We start from the raw sequence: 24,080 nt of genomic DNA on the forward strand, positions 1-24,080 counted from the left end.
ATTAAATATTACTGACCGTTTATAGGAATACTGGCGTACGGTGCAAGTACTAAACGGGTTTACGCGACTACTGACAACGTATATTTTCACGGTTTTCCATATTAACCATAATTATCTTATTCTACGTGATATGAGGATATACTCACGAAGAACCCAGTTAGTAAATACACACGGATCGGTTCTACACACTATCTAACCGTGTTTGTTTACACAATTTAGTGTTTACACAATTTAGAGGGTGTGGTAAATAGTGGTTGCCGCCGTTGTTAGTGTGGACATTTCAGCAGGTAGAGCTAGCTCGTAATAATGCTTAGCAATACTTTCAGAATGTTTCCTTGGTATTGAAGCGCACTGTTGTATTTGTTATGGTCACCATTACAGTAAACTTGCGATACTAAATATTTACAACGGAGACAACCCCTGAATCCGCGATTTGTTTAGCCCGCTTGGTGCTAGCGTCTGGATAATCGAGTAATTCTGAGCTATTTTTTTTTAATAATCTCGATTATTCAACAAATATTTATTTCTAATCACAATCGCGAATTGAATAACTACATGTAATCTAAAGACATCATTAATCCTTTTAGTGATACCGTTTAAAAGAATTAAGGTTTATTTAACTGAAGCATATACATTATCAGAAGATATACAGATTGTTGATATTTCGATTGTGGTGTAGCTTAGAATAGATAGTGAAATATCACCACATCTAGCAGTGTTCCTTTAAAATAAGCGGTATTCTAGATGTACTCATTTCAAGTTAAGAATTAGCTCCCTTTACACCTCGGAACTAAGGGAGGAAGCTTGCGCTCTAGTTCACAAGGCATTTCATCTGTGCAACTGGGGGTTTGATCCCACATTTCCATTTAATTATTAACATAGAGTCTTCTCAATGGTCGTTTAACACAAGAAACTTCCGGTCATCCATTCCAGTAGATTGGGAATTTAGAGTAAACTATTCAGTGAACAAGGATTGAGGCATGGGTACGCCATACGATACAAAAAATATTTTGTTTTATAAGATATAATATTTACAATATTGCCAGATATAAAAATATGAAAACAGTTTTTGTCGATATTATGTTTACATCAAAATATGTGGGTCTTGTATTTATTCACAAACAAACCAATCATAATCAATACTAGTATACGAGTATCCATGGCAACCATCACGCCTCCAGATTTAACTAAAATAAAGATAAAATTCCATTCAGACTTGCTAGTTGCTACACACATCGAAAATAATTAACCGTGATCAAGTGCGAAGGTCTTCAACGACACTCCGTTAAGATGGATTTTGAATTGTTTATAAGCTTATATTTATATTTATTGTGAAACCAGTTTCATGCTGGCTTAAAAGGGAACTGCAGTCATCCTTTCTTACAATATATTAAACATTATTCATATATTATAAAATTATTTTCAGCCAGGCACAACCCAGCGTTCAAGTTTATTAGCAAATTAACACACCGGGGCGAGACGTCATGAGAGGAACTGTCATTCACTGGAAATAAACAGTTTCTCCTTTAATTTTACCCCCTGAAATGGTGAGTTTAAACTTATGAGAACCTGCGCATTTCATTACCTTCTGAGGAAATGGCAGTCGCGTGTAATTTCATCTGCAAATGTATTAATAAAAAAGAAAAATGTGCTCTTACCAATGCAGAGACTTGTAAATGTACCGGTTCCCATTGTAACACCTTTAAAATATAAATTTTTACACTAATAAACATAAACATTTAATAAAGTTAGCAAACTATATGTAATACTTATTTATCTTAAATTATACTTTCTCTACACTACCACGTGTAATTTGTAGTTCTCATAGCTAACTGCGTGGTTGTGGATTCGGTGTGAATGTCTCCACCTTTCTAACCTTGTTATTTTTCTTCGCCCCCACCCTGATCCCCGAAAAAAAACCACCATAATATGTTCGTCCAAGAACGACCTATTGACGTTGCCCTTGGTCAAATTTAATAACGAATTAATACCTGTTGGACATTCTTTAGAAATATAGATACTTCCTAATTCAGCACCAGTGGTTGTCTCGGATGTATATAAGGTACATTCCGGTGCCTTCCAGTACACACCAGTACAAGACGAATATAACGCACATAAAGACTGGCATGAATTCAGATCTGGTGTAAATGTTAAAGCTTGATCATTCCCTCCAGTTGTATTCTCAGCAGTATTTAAACAACATTCAATACCTAAAAGGAATAAACAGTAATTTAGTCCGGGTTTATAACCTTAAATAAATAAACCAGAAATGATTATAAATTTTTGAATAAGTAATAAGACAGCATTTATGGAAAACAGCTGATGCGTTTTACATCATGGTTTTTGCGCCACCTTGAGATTTTGTTCCCCGTCTCAAATGAAAAAATGTCACGTGGTTTCATATCTGTTTCCAACTTTCTTGGTCAGATTCTGATCTTTAGTAACTTATTATCATATTTTTCTGCCAGTGTCAAACATATATTTACACTCTATGGTTCAGGGTGTCTTGTCTGCTCTGGTAAGAAATCTACTTTTAAAGTTAATAATTTGGGCTGTTATTTTCATCAAATCCATTTTATTTGTTAGCCATTTAATTGATTGTTGTAAATAACCGTATTTCGATACAAATTATTTAGTTATTGTGACATGTTAATATATCAATACAGTATTAAACCTACCACTATAACAGTCCGTTTTGACTGCGTGTTTACTTCCGATCAGAACGGAAGTGCTTGTATTTCCACTATAAAGTTTACACTGCATTCCATTATACGTCACAGATTTACAATCATCCAAATATCTACATAAATCACGACAAGAGATTTCGTCCACACTTATTATTTTAGTAAATGGATTACTTCCCCCTTTTGTGTCATTTTGTGTAACCAAATTGCAATTACCTGAAAAGTTTGAAATATGTGAAATGTATTTGCATAATTATAAATTGTATCTATTTCTTAGTATATTAAGTAATACACAGAAAATGGGTCTCGTGTGCATCACCAAAACAATCTCGGATGTAACCTAATACGACGAACTACTCACTAACATTCTAGTTTATAGTCGATGCAGAACAGTGGGACTTTGTACCCCATTTCATTTCTAAGTCTAAACTGTGAAGTTTGCTCCGGATTTTTCGGTCTGCATGTCACTTTTCCAGTGGTGCAGGACGGCGAGTCTGGCTAGTCGTGTGTGTGGACATGTTTGCGTGCACCTAAAAGATCCCTTGGTATATGGAGTTGGCGGACACGCCTCTGTCCGGGCAAAACGCCCCCCTTTAGCACACTGCATGGTATATGTCAGTTTTTATTAGGACGGTTGGCGCACACGATTTAAAAGATGTTAAACAGCATGACATTATTGTGTCAGTACTGCTTATGACAGTTATTTAAATAATAATCCAATTCTTACTATATATTATACCAGGGAGAATATATGTAAATTAATGTCATGTTATGTATTATATACTTTATAACTTTTTGTTGCATTTTACCTGATATTATTTATAATCCATTGTCATGGAAATCTATTATTCTACAAAATATGTATATATGTATTAGAGTAAGGGTAAGGCTTGGTACCGGGTTAGGAATAGTGCCCTGGTTAGATTTCGAGACTGATGAAATCTGCAGGTCCTAACCCAGTATCCACATTATGACGTCATATGTGCTAAAATGTGCAGGCCCGTCTCCGATCTAGCGTTCTCCTAAGAATAACGTCATGGTTACAATACTAGATGAGAAATAAAGATAGTGATGAGTATTTAACAATATAATAGTCAGAAAATTCAAAAACAATTCAGTTATTTCAATAGTGAATTTGATACTGGGATCTAAAGAGTTCAACATTTCATGAAGGATCTTGATTGATGATTCACTTTCTTTCAAGGTAACGAAACAATCGTCCATAATTCTCTTCCATCTTTGTTTGATGTAAAAACCAAAGCTTGTGCTGAATCTAATATTTTATCTGATGATACCAGATCTCTTCTAAATATCTACGTTTGAGCGTAGCATGAATTGGGCCGACTTTAGTACCTACAATTGATTGTCGAAATCAAATATATTGTAGGAAATCACAAGATCTAGCACACTTAATACAAATGATTTTGGAAAGCGTTGAACTTTTAAATATTCAAATAAATTCGTAATAACCATTGTTTAACAAGACATTAATGGTGATATTTTTGAGGGGTATTTGGTGCAGTACAATTAATGTTTATGGTGATATTATCGATGTTACAAAAAACACTAGATTTTTCACACTTGCAACGACGTGTATAAGGTAAACTAGTTTCACTTGTAGTTTCACTGATTAAATAAATAATATGCAACAAGCTTCAATCCGACGTGTACTTGTTAAGGTCGTATAATATATGGTAACTGCATAAATTACACTGGTATGATACAATTGCATTAATTAAAGCAACGGGGCAGAAAAACATCGATCGCTTCTATTACCGACCTGGTTTAGATAATTCGTATGCAGATACTATACATCTTTTTAATGTACTTTAAAAAAATATATTCATAAATGAATGGGATTGGAGAACAGGCATAGCCTATTTAACCCCTCTTCTAATAATTTACTTACCAGAGGACGTAGTGGTATCTGGCGCACATGATTTTAAAGAATAGGTATTATTATCATTCGGGTTAGATACCTTGTCAGCGGTGTTTGATAAATAACACAGAGGATCTTTATAATATAATGATAAACACGCCGAGTTGGCGGTGCATGCATCTTCACACATATCTATGCTGTTTGTAGAGGAGACGCTCAATTGATCTTGGATTATTGTTTTATAGTCAGGTGTTCTCGAATAGGTACATGTTTCTGAAATGATATAGTAATTTTACTTATTTACAGCAAACTGAAGTTAGAACATATCTAAATTGACTTGTACCTAAAAATATATCAGTCAGATTAGATATTACCAAATACCTGAGGCAACAGACACACTAGTTCATTTTTGTGATCATTTTCCAATTATACTATTGTCGTAGCCTTCTTGACGGCGTGTCTAAAGATTCCATCTATGATTTATATGCAACGGCTCAGGTTATATCTGATACTCCTAAAGCATCTCATGTATCACCAATATTAAAATGTGGACTCTGTTTCTCGAAATCTTAACTAATGATAAAATCCAATTTTAGTAGATACTTCAATTTTGATTGGCTAAGCACTAAAATCAATTTAATATCATCCAGTCAAATTACTAAAATTTGGATTTTATTTTAGTTAAAATTTCGTGAAACAGGCCACAGGACTACAATTTGTAGCCCTAAGGCCGACAAGGAAAACATTTGGCGCAAGGTCTTTTAGTTTTCGTGTTCAATGTACCATCATTCAGTATATAAATGTATTAAAATTGTGCATACAGAGCGCATAGCGTACTTTCAAAGCGTAGAATTAGTGTTAGCGTGAAGTGGTCATACTACTATTATGTTAACATGCACGGATACAGGAGAGTTATGCATCCATGTAGGGTTGTTTTTTTTATTTATTTATTTTTTGAATAAGTCTTCACTAGGATTGCTTCTCAGAATACACTCTGTTCACGGTGAATTTTGATTCAACAATTTGTTTGTCAAATCCGTGTTGCTCATTTATTTATCCGCCTTTAGGGTCTGTGTAACATTACACTTTACAGAAATACTCATGGCATTTGGATTTTGTTTTGGATTTGGATTTTTAAGACTAAAAAAACGACTCTAGAAGACTAAAATGTAATTAAAACGGCTATAGCTTATAGCAACACGTTGATTGATTTATCCCAAATCTAATTTTAACATATCCGTTTGAACTGTACATAAATTGTTTTAATGACATTTAGCCGAAACGTCGCCCGTAATAAACAGTAATGATGTTACATAAAATTGTGTTCTGTTGATCGCTAATACGAGATTTACACCGGGGATCACGGTGGCTAAGTGGGTAAGACGCTGGCTCGCTAGCCTGGAGGTCGGGTGTTCGATCCCTGCATTGGCCGAGAAAGTACATCCAGATTTTCCGGCATGGTTCTCCTTTGGAGTGATGCAGGACGGAGGACAACGACAGCTGTCTAGTCGTTCGGATAAGACGAAACACCGCGGTCTCGTGTACACATTGGCGTGCACGTAAAAGATCCCTTGACAGTTGGAATTCGATATAAGAGTAGGCCGTAGTGGCGCTGTCCGGGGAAAATTTCCCTCATAGCACACTGTATGGCGTATGCCCGTCTTCATTAGAACAGTTCGGAGCAGAACAGTAGGACGTTAAAAACCATTTCATTTCATTTTCGAGATTTACACCCCACCCCACGATCTAAAACTTACCTGCAGACAGTGTTTCCCATTGTCTTACTAACATAAGAACGCTCAGCAGGAATGTAAATAGGTTGGCCATATGTTTTCTATGGTTATATTCTTCTTATCTATGTATATATATATAAAATAATAGTATACCTCTACTTGTAAATGTAATTTAAGGATAAAAAATAAAAAGTAAATATATTTTCTAATATATGTATCTCATATGTATCAGCGGATATCCTGTAAGTTCTGGGACAATACAAGGACTTCCATTCATATCTGCATCACATACATCCACACCTTTACGCCACAATTACACAGTTTATTTTATGGATAAAGCTGCACTTCCTTTAGTCCGGCTCCGGTCCGGTTGCTGATACGGAAAAAATCACTTTCATAGAATTTTAGTAAAGCTGCATTTCCTTTAGTACGGATCCGGTCCGGCTCCAGTCCGGCTCCGGTCCGGGAGTAGAGATAGCACACGGCAGGTTGTGTATCCTTATATGCGGTTATTCAAGCGGAAGGGCCCTCTTTTTCAACATGGCACCGGCATTGTCCAGGTTCGTAAAAGAAGAAAAAAAATTGATAATATTGGCTGCAACATACATACCGGAAACGGTTCAGCATGCGTTTCCGTACCGAACGCTACATGGTCCGTTTCGAAAAACCGTACCGGAAGCCGCATACAGAACCGTATCCGCACCCGCACATAAGGAAACATTTTTACATTTTTTCCGTATCCGCAACCGGACCGGAGCCGGACCGGATCCGTACTAAAGGAAATACAGCTTAAGAGTGTTTCCTTATGTGCGGGTGTGGATACGGTTGTCTATGTGGCGTCCGGTACTGTTTTTCGAAACGGACCATGTGTGACAGTATTGGTTCTTTAATCAGGTTCAGATGACAAGACTAGTTTAACATCTTAAAATACTTTTATTCTCTGCTTCTTTTAACATATTATATACAAAACTTAAAACCCCGTTACTAGCTAGTGTTGAGAGAGTCATGTCCTAGCTCGGCTAGGCACGAGTGTGCCAACTCCCAACTAACTTACATTACATGGCCGTTGTCCGGTCTTAACTCCAGACCTGCGTGGCCTGTCCTGGCCGGACCTGTCTGTCGAGTTGTTTCTTAATCTGGGTTTATAAACCTCTTCCAAACAAAGGACCTTATTAGGCATCTGGCTAATGTATCATATCAAGTTTAACATTCGATACATGCTAATCAGACAAAGAAAGTTTAAATAAAACATGCCAGCAAGTTAACGTTTACATAATCGTTACATAATCACATAGACCAAGAACTCCAGGCATGTCGATAACGAACAGGTGTCAAGTTGGCAGGAAGCGTCTTTAACATCAGATAATCTGTGATTATGTAACACATGTCGCGATCGGTACGGAAACGCATGCGGAACCGTGTCCGTAAACGCACATAAAGAAACACAGTTTGGGTAGCCCGCACGGCAAAAAGCTACAAATAGGTAGGGAAATTCATGGAATCAGAAAAAGAAAAGATGAAAATCGAAAGAAAGGACAAATGGTAGTATGTTGAAAAGAGCCCTTCCGCTTGAATAACCGCATATAAGGATACACAACCTGACGTGTGCCATGTCTGCTCCGGACCGGAGCCGCACCGGATCCGGATCCGTTCTAAAGGAAATGCAACTTTAAAGTATGCTACTTATCCTGTCTACAGGGGCCGTGGTAATCGAGTATTCGGGGTAGCGGTTACGACTAGAATCTTCTGTGAGCGTATCCCGCCGTAGGCGAGAAGGGCCGTTATGATTTATCAAGTCCAGTCATTAGGTCAGTGTGGAAAATCACGGTTCACCCATGTACACATTAGTCAGGAGACGGAACAGCATTGTGCACTCAAAATTAGCATATGTAGGTCTCGAAATGACCTAATTGTTGTGTTGCTGATACGTTAAATCCTGTTCTATTCTCTAGTATATATACCTTTGTTGAATGGGACAACAATGCGAACATAATCACAATATGTGTCAAATAGGTGCCACACTCTCTCTTGGGGGTAATCCTGTTTCAATTCACTATTCAACTAAATAATAATTCTATTGAAAAACTTGTACTCTGTGTTTGTTGAATTTAATAATAGATAAGACGTCAATAAGGTAAAAAATGAAATAAAATGAAATGAAATTTAGCATCCTACTGTTCTGATCCGAATGGGCTAATGATGACTGGCATACGCCATACAGTGTGCTATGAGGGACATTGTGCCCGGCAGCGGCACTGTGGCCTACTCTTATATCGGATTCCAACTGTCAATGGATCTTCCACGTGTATTTCAATGTATACACGGGACCTCGGTGGTTCGTCCCATCCGAACGACTAGACAGCTGTCATTGTTAGGCCCTCCGTCCTGCGTTACAGACAAGGGGAAACCACGCTGGAAAAGCCCGATGAACTTTCTCGGCCACGCGACCTTCACCCTAGCGTGCCAGCGTCTTACCCACCTAGCCACCGTGACTCCCGTGTTGACAGATAAATGACCAAACTATACATACCAGCAGTTTCTACATTTATAGGGAGAGAAAGAAAAAGGGTTTATTGTCCACTCGACACAAACTAGGTCATTTCGGGACTAGTTTAATTTTATTTCAATAATTCTCTTGCGAGTAGGGGTCTTTAGCAGTGGGAGCAAACCGGACCGGAAGACAACCCACGATGATGTACAGGCCACCGTACGCCATGTCACGTACAACCTGAGAATCGAACCCACGCCAGTTGACTCAATGACAGACCTTATGATAAAACGCACAAGCGCTAACCATTCGGCCATCCGATATAGGAAATGAAATGAGGTGTAACGTTCTACTGTTCTGTATCGACTGGCCTAACATTTAGAGGAGTTTGACACTATTTAGTGAAAACATAAATCACTATAATGGCGTCATAATTTGATAGAATGGGTTTCATACTACCCCGGTTATTTCGAGACTGGCGCGTATTTTTCTATATTTTTCCGGCCTCGAATTCCAAATTGGATGCTGTGAATTTTGTGCCGTTAAAGTCTATTTCCGATGGTCATGGGTGGCGTAAAAGAAGTTGTGTCGAATGGTGATTATAAGGTACATTAGTATATGTATGTAAAAGAAACCGAGATAAACGAAATTCAAAGAAATGTCGCTACCCGGGTAAACTTTTAATCCTCGCATTGCAAATGCAGCTTTAGTGAATTAGTGTACATGGAACTTGTTGCCTAATTAAATTGCTCACTTGATTTCCTCATCTGAGTGGATCGAGGTAAGTTCCGATACCTATAGTCTTAAGAAAAGATCAAAATTTAATGAGTCAAACAAAAGTATAAGAGAATAACACGGCGAATTTAATGCCACATTGTATGGTATGTACAGGTGAAACTATAAGTCAACACTATAATATTTTGTAGTAATTTATAAACTTTGTTTCATAACAGATAACACCATTACTTTTAAACCTTAATTACTTTATGGGACATAGAGTCCGTTGTGATAGTTAAAACTGGATCAATTCCGTTCTTTACAAAACAAGAAATTGACGAATTGAAAATTCCAACGATCTATGCTGTTCGCTAAGTAACACAACGACCACCATCTGTATTTGCCGTAAAAATAATTGATGGGCCTGTTTAAAATCCGTAATTAAATGTTAAATATTCAATCTGAGTACATATTAGCGTGGATTGAACCGTAATGAATTGAATACATTTTCCGAAACTTTAATTCAAAGTTATGCTAGGAAGATAACTCGCAAATAGTATCACCACTAAAAAGCAAATATTTAGGTATTCAGGTATAGAATCTCATATAACTAATGTATGCAAAATATGCTATTTTTATCTTAGAAATATCAGTAAATTCAGATGTAATTTAATTACTGATGTCTCTTCAGGCCTAGATAATTGTAATTCACTGCTTGTTGGTCTTTTATATTCATCCGCTAGAAATTATAACATGTATAAAACAAACACATTTTTCCTATTTCAATCAAACTGTTTTGGCTACTTATACATTATCGTATTGGCATAGTTATTTAACGGTACTATTAAAATTGCTTCACTTATTAGCAATCCCAGATCATAGTCTGATCAACATTTATTGAAAGAGGGGGGCGGGCCGAATAGTTTACCGCGTCACTTTAGATCATAAGATCTTTCATTGAGTCATGGATTTTCTCCAGATCCTCCGGTTTGCTTCAACCCCCAAATATCCCTACGTGCAAGCAATTGATTGAAACACATGTTAGTCCCAAAGAGACCTAGTTTGTGTCGAGTGGACGATAAACCCCATGTATCTCTCTTCTTTCTACACGCCCCCCCCCCCTCCCCACACTTCCGTTTATTAAAAGTATGTAAAGTAAAACTTTAAGTATACGGCAACAGGTATTCTATAACATAAGCTATGGTATAGCCTTTTTGGTTTACGCAATACCCAGTCCATAGCTATTTTATACAAACAATCTAAAGCAGACTTTAAGACTTTGAATTGATATTGATTTACTTCTGACTATATAGTATTTTGTGTTTATCATTCATATTTTAAAATTATTTGTATTATTCTAAATACATACATCTTCCGAATATTTTAATATTTACGTGTATCTAAAGCACACCTAAATACTTTGGTGAATACAACACTAAATAAATGTTCTGTAATATTACAAATAATAAACACTTCAATAATTTTAGTACCGAATTTGTAACACAACCCAAAACATGAAAAACATGGACTTACCCTGCTTACTGTCAGAGAAGAATGATTCAAATACACAGTGGACCTTCTTTATTAATACTTTGTTTATTACACAGAAATTATTGTGAAACATCCAGTAAGTGTAATGCTAAATACATAATGAGGTCGGCGCCCACAGAAAGGGTTTATAGCTTCAAAAGTAGTATATCGCATTTCGACATGCAAGTTCCTCATTTCTTTTTCTATAAATGTTGGGGGGGGGGGGCGAATCTTTAGCGCGTGCGTGTTGTATCATTTAAGGTCTGTTATTGAGTCAACTGGCGTGGTTTTGATTCCCCGGTTGTACGTGACAACGAGTTATACGGTCTGTCATCTGTACTAGTACCGTCTATAGGTGACACCACCACATCCATTAAACAATTTGGCAGTCACAAGAGTAATTCTGACAACCCACGTTGGCCAGTGGCTATACAAAACACTACAATACCATACATGACAAAAAAGGTATATTAATAATTGTAATTAATTAAATCCATATTGTTCCTATGAGAAATGATGACAGGGGCTCTTAAAACAGATCCACCGCCGAACCGATGTCTAATATAAATAGGGGCCCTATGTCCTCTGATTACACTTTAACAAAAATTCATAGAACCGGACCTCAGTTTTAAAAAAAATAGCAATATTTGAGTGTAAACTCGCGTGTCGTGTTCTTTTTTTTTCTTTTTTTTTTCAATTTAATGTCTGGCTATTCACAGATTTTAATGGCTTCTTTTGTGAAATATAAGGAGACTGTTGACAAAGTTAATGATAAGAAAACAGTCATCACAATTACAAAAATGTTTTATATTGTAAAGCAAATAATCGCTACCATTATTCCGCTTTCATTCGAAAAAAAGTATGTTCTGATAACAGATTACCTTTCTGTCTATATGTATTTTCAGATAGATAATTGTTTACACCATTGAATGCATTGCAATTATAAAGATTGTAAAGGCTTTTCATTCATAGAAATCTGGAGTAGTTCATTAGAAAAGTTATCATAATCATATGAGTAATGATTCATTTATTTATTCTACAAAGTACCATGACAACAAATTGATTTGACTTTCGTATCTTCAAAAGAAAAGAATTCAAACATCGTTTGCTTAAAAGAAATATTTTTTAAAACTAAAATCTGTTCCTTGAAATATTAAATTTGATATATTGTCGCTTTCATGTTTAAAGAGTCACAAAATATTTTATATTGAATTGATAGAATCTCTTATTGTGAACACTTTTTGGGTATTATCCAATTTGGATATCCACCTTTTTACTCAAGCGGTTTTTTAATATCAATTTGTATGTCTCTAATTACTAACATGTGTATTATTCTAGCTTTTTTTTAAAAATATATTACCTTGACAGATGGAATTCAAAGAAGAGTTTGTGAAAATGCGGCAGCAAGTCGACATTCTTCAGTCCCCGTGTTAACCATACAAACAGATATTACTATATATGTTAGTTTCAAAATGATATAGGTAAAGTATCGATGAGAAGTGAAACCCATTCCATATCGCTCAAAAATTACAACCCTCGAAAATAGTCCAGATCAATCAACCCGCGCCTTCGTTAAGTTGCTATATATATATATTTTTTTTTTTTTAAAAACTTCTATAAACCAATAATAAATAATAAATTTCGCTGTTATTACTATAATAATAAATCAAGGTTACCTATAATATCCTCAGTGGCGTGTAAAGAATTGAGAAATGCGTACTTCTGTTATTGATACCTAACATGGCAATGTATTTTAATATAAATAGAACTGTACGGCCACACCTCCTTAAAAACATTATTCATGTTTACTTCTAAACGTCAAACGACATAAGACTTGGCTTAGATAATGGTTTTCGGTCGTTTCCACCTATATGAGTATCACGGAGACACATTTATTATTAAAGGGGATTAGCTATTTGTAAAGAGTTTGTAATGTATCGGGATGCTGCTAGGCAATATACTGATAAAATCTAACTTGATCATTAGTAATTTAACTGGTCTATTCACATCAAATATGTATAAAGAAAATAAATCCAAAAGTCATAAATTATGTGTCATAAATAAACACGTGCTATAAGTTTCAAGACCTTACAGCTTAAACCCTATACGCCCCAATTCTTTTGTAATTTAAACATCGACAACAAGTTTTATCGTGGGCCATTAATTTTGACATAGCTAATAACTGTGTTTATTTAAAGTAGCTAAGTCTCTAACTCAATATCATCCAAAGTCTTCGACATTGAAAACATGAATTATTTGTCAATTTAAATCAACATTGATGTTGTGATCTTACCGGGAAAAAGATGGACTTCTGATATGCAATATTTAAGACAAAATAAACATTTTACCATTGGTACACGAATCGTGTACGATAATGCGTTTCAGACCAGTTTTTAACACGGGACTCAAAGAACGAGGCTAGACATATTCCACAATTCTTGTCAAACGGGGACGGCATATTCATATCTGGAGAGTATACGCAATAAATACTATGTAGATTAGAATAACCAGACGCTAGAGATTATCATTTGATTGAGACTTCTGGCGTATTTCGCCGAACATAACTGATTTGAAATTAGAGTAAAAACGGAAAAGATTGAATGTAGATCAGTTTATATACATTCATATTACATTATTATATGCGTTGCGACCCATTTGTGTCCATTTCTAGCTGCCAAAGAATAGAGATTTAGCTACTTTAAACATGTCGCAACAAATCAATGTTGACCATGATTTAAAAGTATATACCCTCACCCCATTCCACTCCTAAATACAAACGACAGTCATGCATTTCAACATGGTCAAGTAATTCTGTACAACTCCTTGGCGCAGTTTTGGGTTTCCAATACACCCGCATGATTTCAAACACATGGACAAGGGACAGAATTAATTCCTATACGATTAAAGTGAAAAGCTATTAATAGCCTTTATCCCCTTTCTCTCCATTTTCACCTATTTTGCATGACAATTCATGATCAGTCTTTAGGCTCAAAGAAAAGGGTCTGGATGTACATTTGGTCAGTTTGTGATTAATATCGTTAGTACAAGCCGTCAGGGTAGCCTACAACAAGTATCATCAACCAGTACCATTAGGACACAGTGTCAGTCTAAGTAAAACCACAAAACACAATAAGTATCATCGGCCAAGATACGGCAAGTGATTCTAAATAAATATACATTTTTCGATTTATTAAATAAAAGCAGAATAAATACATCTCAAAATATACATAGTGTTTTCTAATAAAATCGTCGATTTAGGAATTAAAATTTCGATCAATCAGCTTTGTGTCTTTTAGCAAGCGGGCCAATTGTTTAACGACAGTGTAACTTTGGCATGGATAAGTAGCAACCCACGTAGTACGAGAATTATCAATTATTAAGATCCGCTAAGTGAAACCCGTGAAGTTAAACATATATGCGACCCTACTCCTTGTCATGTACAAGCTTGGCTTCGAAAACAAGCCACCCCTTGACTCAATGATAGACCTTATTCCACTTGAGACCCACACCCCTCCTCCGCTGTTCAAGATACAATAGGTAGTACGTGAACAATAAGGGTTGGAAAGAAAAACTTGTCAATCAATATACTCCCAATCGACTTCCAAACAAGTGAAAGAAACAGAAGTCTACAAAAATTTTCCATTTAAGCATGAGTAAGGTTAAAAAGTCGTAAGAGTTAAATTCGAGTACGCAATTTAGAGCATAGGCTTATAATATTGGTAGTATTATTTGAGTGCATACGTAAGTGTATTTACGGCGGAGTTCGATTTTATTGTAGAACATTGACCTATCGAGTAAAAATTAAACGAGAATGTCCCCAAGTGAGCTGTGGCCATAAAACCACTCTTATCTTTTACGAACGTTGATTTTCATTGTTTAATTCGCTTGGTATTGTGTTCGTTAACCTGGTCTTGATCACCAAGTCGTACTCTTGCATCGACACGTTAATATCAGGCGTCTTGGGTGATTTAGCGCCTGCTGTTTTGAGAGAAATGTGACCATGGGTAATGGGGCGGAGGGGGTACAGACGGGTTGAGTATTCTACGTATAAATCATTTAAATTAGCAGACCAGTAGACCCCCAACATAGCCAATATCCTGGTAATATCTCTACGTGCCCAGAGCACTTCCAACCATTAAAGGAGCAGAATCGCTATTCTTTAGCATCTAGATTTGGACACAAAATGGGTCGCAACGCATATAATAATGTAATATGAATGTATATAAATTGATTTGCATTCAATCGTTTCGGTTTTACTGTAATTTCTAATCAGATATGTTCGGCGAAATACGCTAAATGGCGCTCCAACGCATTCTGGCACGCGATTCGTGTGCTAATTATAAAATTTTCATTCTGTCTTAAATATAGGATATCAGAAGCCGATCTTTTCACGGTAAGTTAACAACATCAGTGTTGATTTAAATTGACAAACAATTCGTGTTTGCAATATCGAAACTAGACTGTATTTGAGATTTGCCTCCTTAATGTTACGTTATTATCCCGTTGATTTGATTGCACTAGTCTCTAAATGATCTTAGCTCACAGACACATGAAGGTATTAAAATAAAACTTCTTACTACTGTTTGGCTATATATTACAGTATTAACAAGTATCCCACCCGCCATATTGTTGACTCGTTGACGACATTTCGTGTGCTATCATCTCACAATACTCACTAGTTCTACCACTTCCCATCGGTTGTATTGCCAATGAGACTTTATTTGATCATTACGCAGCTTACAATGTAATTAAATTTGTCGTTTTACGGCGTTATTAATTACAAATCAACCCCAAAGCGCTATCTCTTGACGAGTATCAACTTCGTTGGACCGGAAGTTACACGAAATGAGGTCAATGACGTCGCGTTGGGGAAGCCCTTGTTTTTGATTGGTCGAGACGTGTTACTAAAACTAAATACTCTCATTGGTATGTGGGGGGGTTGGATGGCTGAATGGTTAGCGTGCGCGCGCTGTATCATAAAGTCTGTCATTGAGTCGACTGGCGTGGTTTCGAATCCCCGGTTGTACGTGGCAAGGAGTAGGGTCGCCTGTCCAACCTCGTGGGTTTTCTCCGGGTCCTCCGGTTTCCTCCCACTGCTAAAGACCCCTAGCGCAAGCGAATTATGTAAATAAAATTAACCCATATGTTAGTCCCGAAATGACCTAGTTTGTGTCGAGTGGACGTTAAACCCCATTTCTCTCTCTCTCTCTCATAGGTATGTGGTACAAAATTAATATATTTTTTGTGAAAAAACATTTTGCCTTTTAGTCGGCAAAATGAAGTGCCTGAAATAAAGTCCCCTCTTCTCCTCATCCCCACCCCTGCCCTTATCAGATTGCAACTCATATTATTTCTTAGAACATGACGATCACCTTTTTCATTTCTGAATCCTGATCCCATACTATGGCATAGACTGCCAGTCTATTATTTTGTTTGTGATGCCAATGCCAGAAATCGAACGTCTCAGGTTTCGGCCTATATGTGCTATAATAGATTTTTCGGGCATCGATCATTATTTGTTTCATCAATTTTTCAGAAACTGTTATTTTTTAAATTGACTAATGAATTTTTTTTTTTTTAAATAAGTGTAAAAAACGATGTGTAGTGCCACTCTAGAGTAGTCACTTTGCTTTATGTCCGCAATTTTTTGTTTATGCCCAAATAGACAGACAGACAGACAGTAACAACAAGATGACGTCCCGTTACAAAAATATTGTGGCCCGTTTTTATAACTTCATTGGCCTGGTTTTGCTCTGGAATTAATACCAGGGACATTTTTTTTTTCATTTTCACCGGACATGCACGCGTGGTTGTGTCTTGGTGCAGTCTGGATCACCCAGTCCCTAGGCAAATTTGGCATAACGGATAGGTTAATGAAGGGACTGTGTGATAAAGACTGTTACTAACAAAAACAAAAGAGAATTCCTTTGACCTCATTTTGCGTTACTCCCGGTCTGACGAAGTTGATAATCACCACGTGATAGCACTTCAGGTTTGATTTGTAATAAATGACGCTGTAAAAATGTCAATTTAATTACATTGGAAGATGTATAAAGATCAAATAAAGTCTCGTTGGCAATACAAAACGATTGGAAGTGGTAGAACTAGTGAGTGTTATGAGATGATAGCAGACGAAATGTCGTCAACGAGTCAACAATATGGCGGGTGATATACTTTGTTAATACTGTAATATATAGCCAAATAGTAGTAAGAAGTTTTATTTTAATCCCCTCAAGTGCATGTGTCTTACCATTGTGTTCGCGAGACTTAAAGCCAAGTAATCATTCTCACTATTGCAAATACATACACCAAATTTAATATATATGTACATTAATATATTTGATATCCAGTAGTCTTTTTGTTGTCTAAAGGAATGTAATTGTACACAATTGGTGCTTTTAAAGTATTTACTTAACTCGATAAGTAGTAATGGAGTAACGTGGGTATGTGTTGACATACTAATCGGGTGATCTTCTTTGTCATATAATGCACTTATTAATCGACATCTTGGCATTTTGCCGAGAAAGTGAATGACATAATAAAAGGGATCCCTCAAACCCTTTTTTTCGATAAAATAACTCAAAGAATATCAATGAAGTAATCTCATTGTGATCTATTTTTTTTATTAAATCTTACCGCAGTGACTGGAAATTTAATTTTAAAAAGAATTAATTAAATGACAATATTTGACATCAGGGGCGCCGTTCCGGGGGGGGGGGGTCTCTACCCCCGGCCTCTAGAAAATTTTGAAATTTGTCAAGTCCGAGATCGCTGTTTAGGGCGCCTCTAGCATTCCAAATTCCATCATAGACATCTGGCCAAGACATGGACTGATAGCTGATAATGAGAGTTCGAGAGCCGGTTCGCGACCGACCAGAGAGCAATTACATATCTATCATTTAAAAATGAATAGACTAGTACGGGTATACATGTATACCCTAGAAAAGGGCAGGGTACCATTTGTATACCCTGGTACCCGGGTTCCGCCGGCGCCCCTGTTTGACATGTTATTAACGTTTTTCATTGTAACTTTTCCAAACCTTATATCAGAGCCCAAATTTTCAATTTCATTTATCATTAAAAGAACAGAGTGAAACACCAATAATATAAATTTTGGAGTGATTCATTTATTTAAAATGTCAAACTAATCACATTTTCAATTATGTCATCGATGAGAGTATATATTACGTAATATGTTTAAAGTAAAAATACGATATAAATTCGAAATATTTCGATGGGAACGAGGGAAAGGGTCAGAATTTATTTAGTAGTCATATCAAAACCCCCAAATTCCTTTTACTTTTATTAAAAATCTCTCAATTGTTGTATGTATTATTATGTTCATATTACCATTTACATTATATATCATAATTAACTTTTAATAATGTCTGTATATTATTATGTTCGTTTTATTATTTACAATACATATCATTATTAACTTTTAATATTTTTTGTATATTATTAACCTCATTAACGTTTAATAATTTTTGTATATATTATTATGCCCATATTATTATTTACAATATATATCATCATTTACTTTTAATAATTTGTGTGTGTGTGTGGCTGGTTATTAAAGTAGACTTTCTATAATGTTTGTTGTGTATGATGGAGAAATCACATATATATAAATTAAAATACAATGCCTTAAAAGTCCAATTAAATACATGTGTATATACATGTAGATAAGTACAAAATGCTTTAAAAACGCAAAGCGCAAATCATAGTTATATGTACTTACCCACGTTTTGTAGCTAACTAAGACACTGCATATGGAGAAATGTCAACACATACATATACGTGGAAATAAAATAAAAAAAACAATCAATATACATTCATATCCAAAAATCCATACGCGAACATTCCCGTTAAGGGCACTTTTAGATATGGGCTAATAATAGATAATGTAGTAGTAAATGTTTACTGACCAAAAACAGATCATTATTTAGCTTATCAAAAAAAAAATCAAGGTTTAAGATATTAAAAATTTACTTCCTATATCTATAGAACATATATTTTTTGGAGAGAGAGAGAGAGAGAGAGAGAGAGAGAGTAATGCCCACTGGACACAACTAGATCATTTTTTGACCAACATAAATATGTTTTAATTTTATCCCATTAAACCTGTAAGGGTCTTTTGTAGAGAGAGGGCCAATCAAGATACATACACACCCAAACGGATAAAAGATAATTTAAACTTTTAATTAATGGCAGAATAAGGCCCTAATCGAAACGTCATCGAACTATATTCCGTTATTTTAGAAATGGGCTTTGATATCGAACGGCTAATCGCTGTTTGAACAGTATAGTATTAAATGTTTATTACATTTCATAAGTGACCAATTCAGATCATTAATCAGGTTATTAAGATATTCAATCTTTAATAAATTTCAAATATACTTACATATATTTTGTATATCCATAGAACATTCATATCACATTGTTTAATATTTACGAACAATACTTATTATAGTTGAATTATCAGCGTAGTATTGCAATCTTTCTGTGAATAGTATTTAACACCAGTTGGATATTTCCTATTTACGCTGTAAATACATGACAATGTCATATTATACATGTACCTACTTTATAAATCTCTTTTCACACCTACTCCCGAATAAATACACTATTAAAAAAAACTACTGTTCTTTTAACAGTATAAAAAAGAATGAGTTTTAACGACTCGTTATGCCATTTTGAGACTAAAAGACGTTTAATCCAACTTCGAAGGGATCCTTTTATTATATTACATTATTACACACTTATTATAGCCAACAACGGAGATAACAAAGAACACACTTGATAAGAAAGAAGAAAAAAACAGAACACGTTAAATGTGTCCTTCAGAAATTACAGCTCTAGATAATCTATCCAATAAAAGAGTCACTAAGTAAACACTTTTTAAAATCAGTCTTTAGTTTTAAACGCTGAAATAGAACTGACTTGTCGAATTTCATTTGGTAAAGAGTCCCCAAGTAAACACTTTTTTAAAATCAGTCTTTAGTTTTAAACGCTGAAATAGAACTGACTTCACGAATTTCATTTGGTAATGTTTTCTACATGTGCTAATAAAGTAAAGGGGCGGGGTCCGGGAGGGAGGTCTCCCCTCAGAAATTTTGGAAAAATACATGGTCTCTAGCGTCTATTTGGTGTATATTTGCGGAAACTCTACGAGGTCATTACCAAATCACAGAAACTGACAAACTAAACTGTACGAGGGCAATCCATACCTATTAATTCACACCGCAGACTGTAAGTATGATTCGGCGGATATTAGAATTTTTTTAAAATGTAATACTTCCTAAAGAGTAGACCCTCCAGCGTATATCCAGAAACAAGAAGAATTCGAAATAAACGAAATAAAAAATACAATTTTCACAGATGGCGGCTATCTGAAAAAGAAAGCGAATATGCCATGCCAGACTGGCGACCAAGCTTGAGTTTTAAGGGGGACTGGGAGAGATTGGTCACATTCTCAACGCGGCGTACAGCAACAAAACATCGAATCATAACTCAGATTCATATTTTCGAACAAAGGTACGGTGATACCTGACGGCGCCTTTTTGCCCACATTGAAACTTTTTTTTTCTCATAGCACGGTTTTCGCTCATCAGAGCACGGACGTGCTCCAAGGCATGTTAAAATACCCATTGAGATATATAATGTGGGACCAAATCATTCATGCATTTAAAGACAAGTAATAGTATTTTGTATTGTATCCTATATGCTATGGGTAGTCAGTGCACAACATAAAAGAACAGTGTGAAATGCGACAAGCTTTATGTGACAGAAATTAACTGAGTACCGCGGAGGTGTCTAGGGGTAATATGAAGGAATTGGACCAAGTACTGATCCTTGTGGAACTCCGCATTTCGGTTCGGAATTTTCGATTTTCCATTACCAATAATTCTAATACACTGTTCTCTAAAATACCAAATTTTAATCCGGTGTATTGAATAATGTATTTTGACAGCTAAAATGTCATTCTGAACACGAGCCAACTTTAGTATCTATGATCAACCTATTAATTTGCGAACGTATTTTTATTAAAGACACATTATGTAAGAACTAAATCTGCTTAATACAGGTCTTTCGTTTGGACTTAAATGTTATATAAGTCAGTAATTAGACATTTGTTCACATGCCAAGCCCATAATCAACCGGTAGTTTAGATTTTAATGCCAGTTAATAATTTAATTTCAAAAATAGATATTATCGTAACCATCAAGACTACAGTGTTCTACCAACGGCGCTCAAAATGAAGTACTTTGACTTAAATTTTCAAGATATTCCATTTTCATTATCAATTTGTTTAACTATTGCAGCGAGAAGTGTCATCTCTTTATCTAAATCTTACATAATGCATCTTTATTGAGGGAGGTAAGCTATCGTTGTCCATTATAATTTGGCGTTCATTAATCAAATACTCTAGGGCAATTAATTCCTAATTTAGTCCAATTTGTTTGTGTAGATTAGCACCTTTATAGCTAACACAATCTGTTTTGACCATATCATCCTGAACTGAATATGACTTAATTGTTGAAAGTGCTTTCAGAAATGTTTCGTTTTCACAGTGTAATGCTGTATGATTTAAGTTTACAATATAAAGTGTAGTATTATATGACCATTCGGGTAAATAAGTATGTAATAATACCTAGGATAGTATACAATTCTATACCACATATACAGAGTAATGTGAGACATGTTGTGGATATTGAAAAGACTTTTATCGTTGTTTTTAATCTTCCATTCTTAATAAAGAAGTCACTACGTCAAGCCTTTAGCTATGAGATCACGATTAATACACAACTATTCAATATACAAGGACCTTTAAATGAGAGAGAGAGAGAGAGAGAGGGGGAGGGGGGGCTGGAGAGAGAGATACAGAGAGAGAGAGAGAGAGAGAAAGGGACAGAGAGGGAGAGAGGAGGGGTAGGCAGGCTACCCATCATGCTAGACCTTATTTTCTAAAGTGTAAGCTTTAGATCGCTTAGGGATTTTATATTGGCCATTGAAAGACATACAAAAGACCGTATTTGACTATCAGTATCCGATTCAGAATCGGTTTACATACATTGAAGAATTGGCAATTTAGTGTGTTGTTTTATTCATCTTAAATATCATTCCTTTATATTTATATAATGAAGAATCGGATACCGGATTTTATCTTTGACCATGACTAAAAATAACAGTTTCTAAATTTCCTCCCATCCGAACGTCTAAACGTTGTTCCATGCCAGATTAATAAGTCCCGTCAATAATCACCGAAGCTCCATATGAACATAGGAAACCCTCTATTAATTTGAATACTCAAGAAACCAGGCCCGTAGCTAACGGGTGGGGGCGCTGCCCCCCTTGGACGCAATACAAAGCCAACGAGTGACATTGGTTGGACTCCCACGATGAGGCGCCTCATAATGAATCACACGATAACTCCACAAATTGATTGATGGGGTGCCCAAAACGGCGTGATCTGTTGTTTGCCTTATCCCAGAGGGGCGCCCATAATGACATGATTGGTGGGGCGCGCCTTATAATGACAATATATGATTGTCGGGCCGCACACAATACACAATAACGAGTGAGATTGGTTGGGCGCCCACGACTTGATCAATGGGGCGCCCAAAAGGGCATGATTGGTGGGGTGAGTGAGATTGGTTAGGCGCGCCCACGAATGAATTCGTATTCTTCCTTCAAATTTTGATGATGTTCATATCAAAATATAATACGCCAATATCGCAACTTCAGCCTCAAAATTGAAATTTTCCGTCATTTTCATAGTTCGTCTCCCCAGGTACAAATCCTATTTTCCAAAATTTTCTGGGGGGAAAACACCATAGACCCTTTATCCGAAGGGGGCGCGTCCACGGTGCCGTTCGCCGTGGACCGTCAAGTGTAGGTCCATGGGCGCCCCCAGACGCCCCCTGTTCCACCACCAACCCCAACATTTTTCGGCTAGCTACGGGCCTAGAGACGACCCAATCTGTATCTGGTAAATATAACTGGTTTTGTTGTGTATATTTGTGTTTGATTTGAATGCCTTCAAGCAAGTTGACAATATAAATCAATCAGTAGGTATGGTCGAACACGTATCCATTCATCATCATTGTCCAGTATATATGTTATACGCCATTCTTCGAACACTTGATATAGATAAACAAATACCCATGTTAAATTTGTACAAACAAGATCATAAATGTTTCCCTTTTATTATGATAATAATACACTGTCCCCAAAACACAGGTCAGATGCTTTGAGAATATACACTCAAAACTATACATGTATTTTTATTGCACAGGGTAGGTATATTGAATCGTAACAGACATAAGGTCTCTTCAATTCTATGTCGTATTTTTGGCCGCCATTGCCCATTCATGGTAATTTAACACAACTTATTTGCTCTTCTACTACACACACCAACTGGGTAATACTATAAAATTTATAGATATACTAAAATTGTTTAAACCAGATGGGTCAATTGTCTTCGTTCATATTGCAGATCAGATTTGAAGTTAAATCTATTTCAAAATAATCACGTTAGCGACTGACACTACACATTGATTACTCTTTAGCCATGTCTTGGAATAGTAATGATAGATCAAAGATTAACAAGCCGTTACCATGCAAGATATATACGCCAACATGTTTCAAGGGATTGACAGAGAACGAGCTAAAAATAGCGATTTCTTTTATACAATCAGGGGTCATAATTCAAGAAGTTGGAATCCGATATGCGCAAATATCAATAGTAATCAAAAACTTTGGGAAATGGACATATATTTCAAGTTGGTATTGCATAGTCTTACACTATTTGCGTACGGGGAGCGACATTTTTGTCGGACAGGTTTTTTTTTTTTTTTATCGGATAACAGTTGTGATCTCTAAATAAAGGGTCCACAGACTAAAAACGCGATTTTTAGTACAATTAATGGCCATAATCCTGGAAGTTAGTGTCTGATAAGCGAACATATCGAAAGGAATACATATCTTTGGGATATAAACATATATTTTAAGTTTCATAAAAATCGTATAAAAATTGTGACCTCTAG

The 24,080-nt window shown here is 35.9% G+C and overlaps 1 long non-coding RNA gene across 2 annotated transcripts; it reads right to left on the minus strand.

Annotated features, from left to right (window-relative positions):
* Positions 1-558: 558 nt before the first annotated feature.
* LOC126811090 (uncharacterized) lies at positions 559-19,596 on the minus strand. 2 transcript variants are annotated; one of them, XR_007675381.2, is made up of 8 exons: positions 19,436-19,596; positions 18,773-18,797; positions 6,321-6,418; positions 4,594-4,836; positions 2,679-2,900; positions 1,992-2,210; positions 1,659-1,700; positions 559-1,187 (listed from the first exon to the last, which is right to left on the minus strand). It is a non-coding gene; the product is annotated as an uncharacterized LOC126811090 (long non-coding RNA). The 2 variants fall into 2 exon arrangements; XR_007675382.2 differs by lacking the exon at positions 18,773-18,797.
* Positions 19,597-24,080: the final 4,484 nt, after the last annotated feature.

The sequence above is a fragment of the Patella vulgata genome, chromosome 2 (assembly GCF_932274485.2).
Source record: "Patella vulgata chromosome 2, xgPatVulg1.2, whole genome shotgun sequence".
NCBI classification, from domain to species: domain Eukaryota; kingdom Metazoa; phylum Mollusca; class Gastropoda; family Patellidae; genus Patella; species Patella vulgata.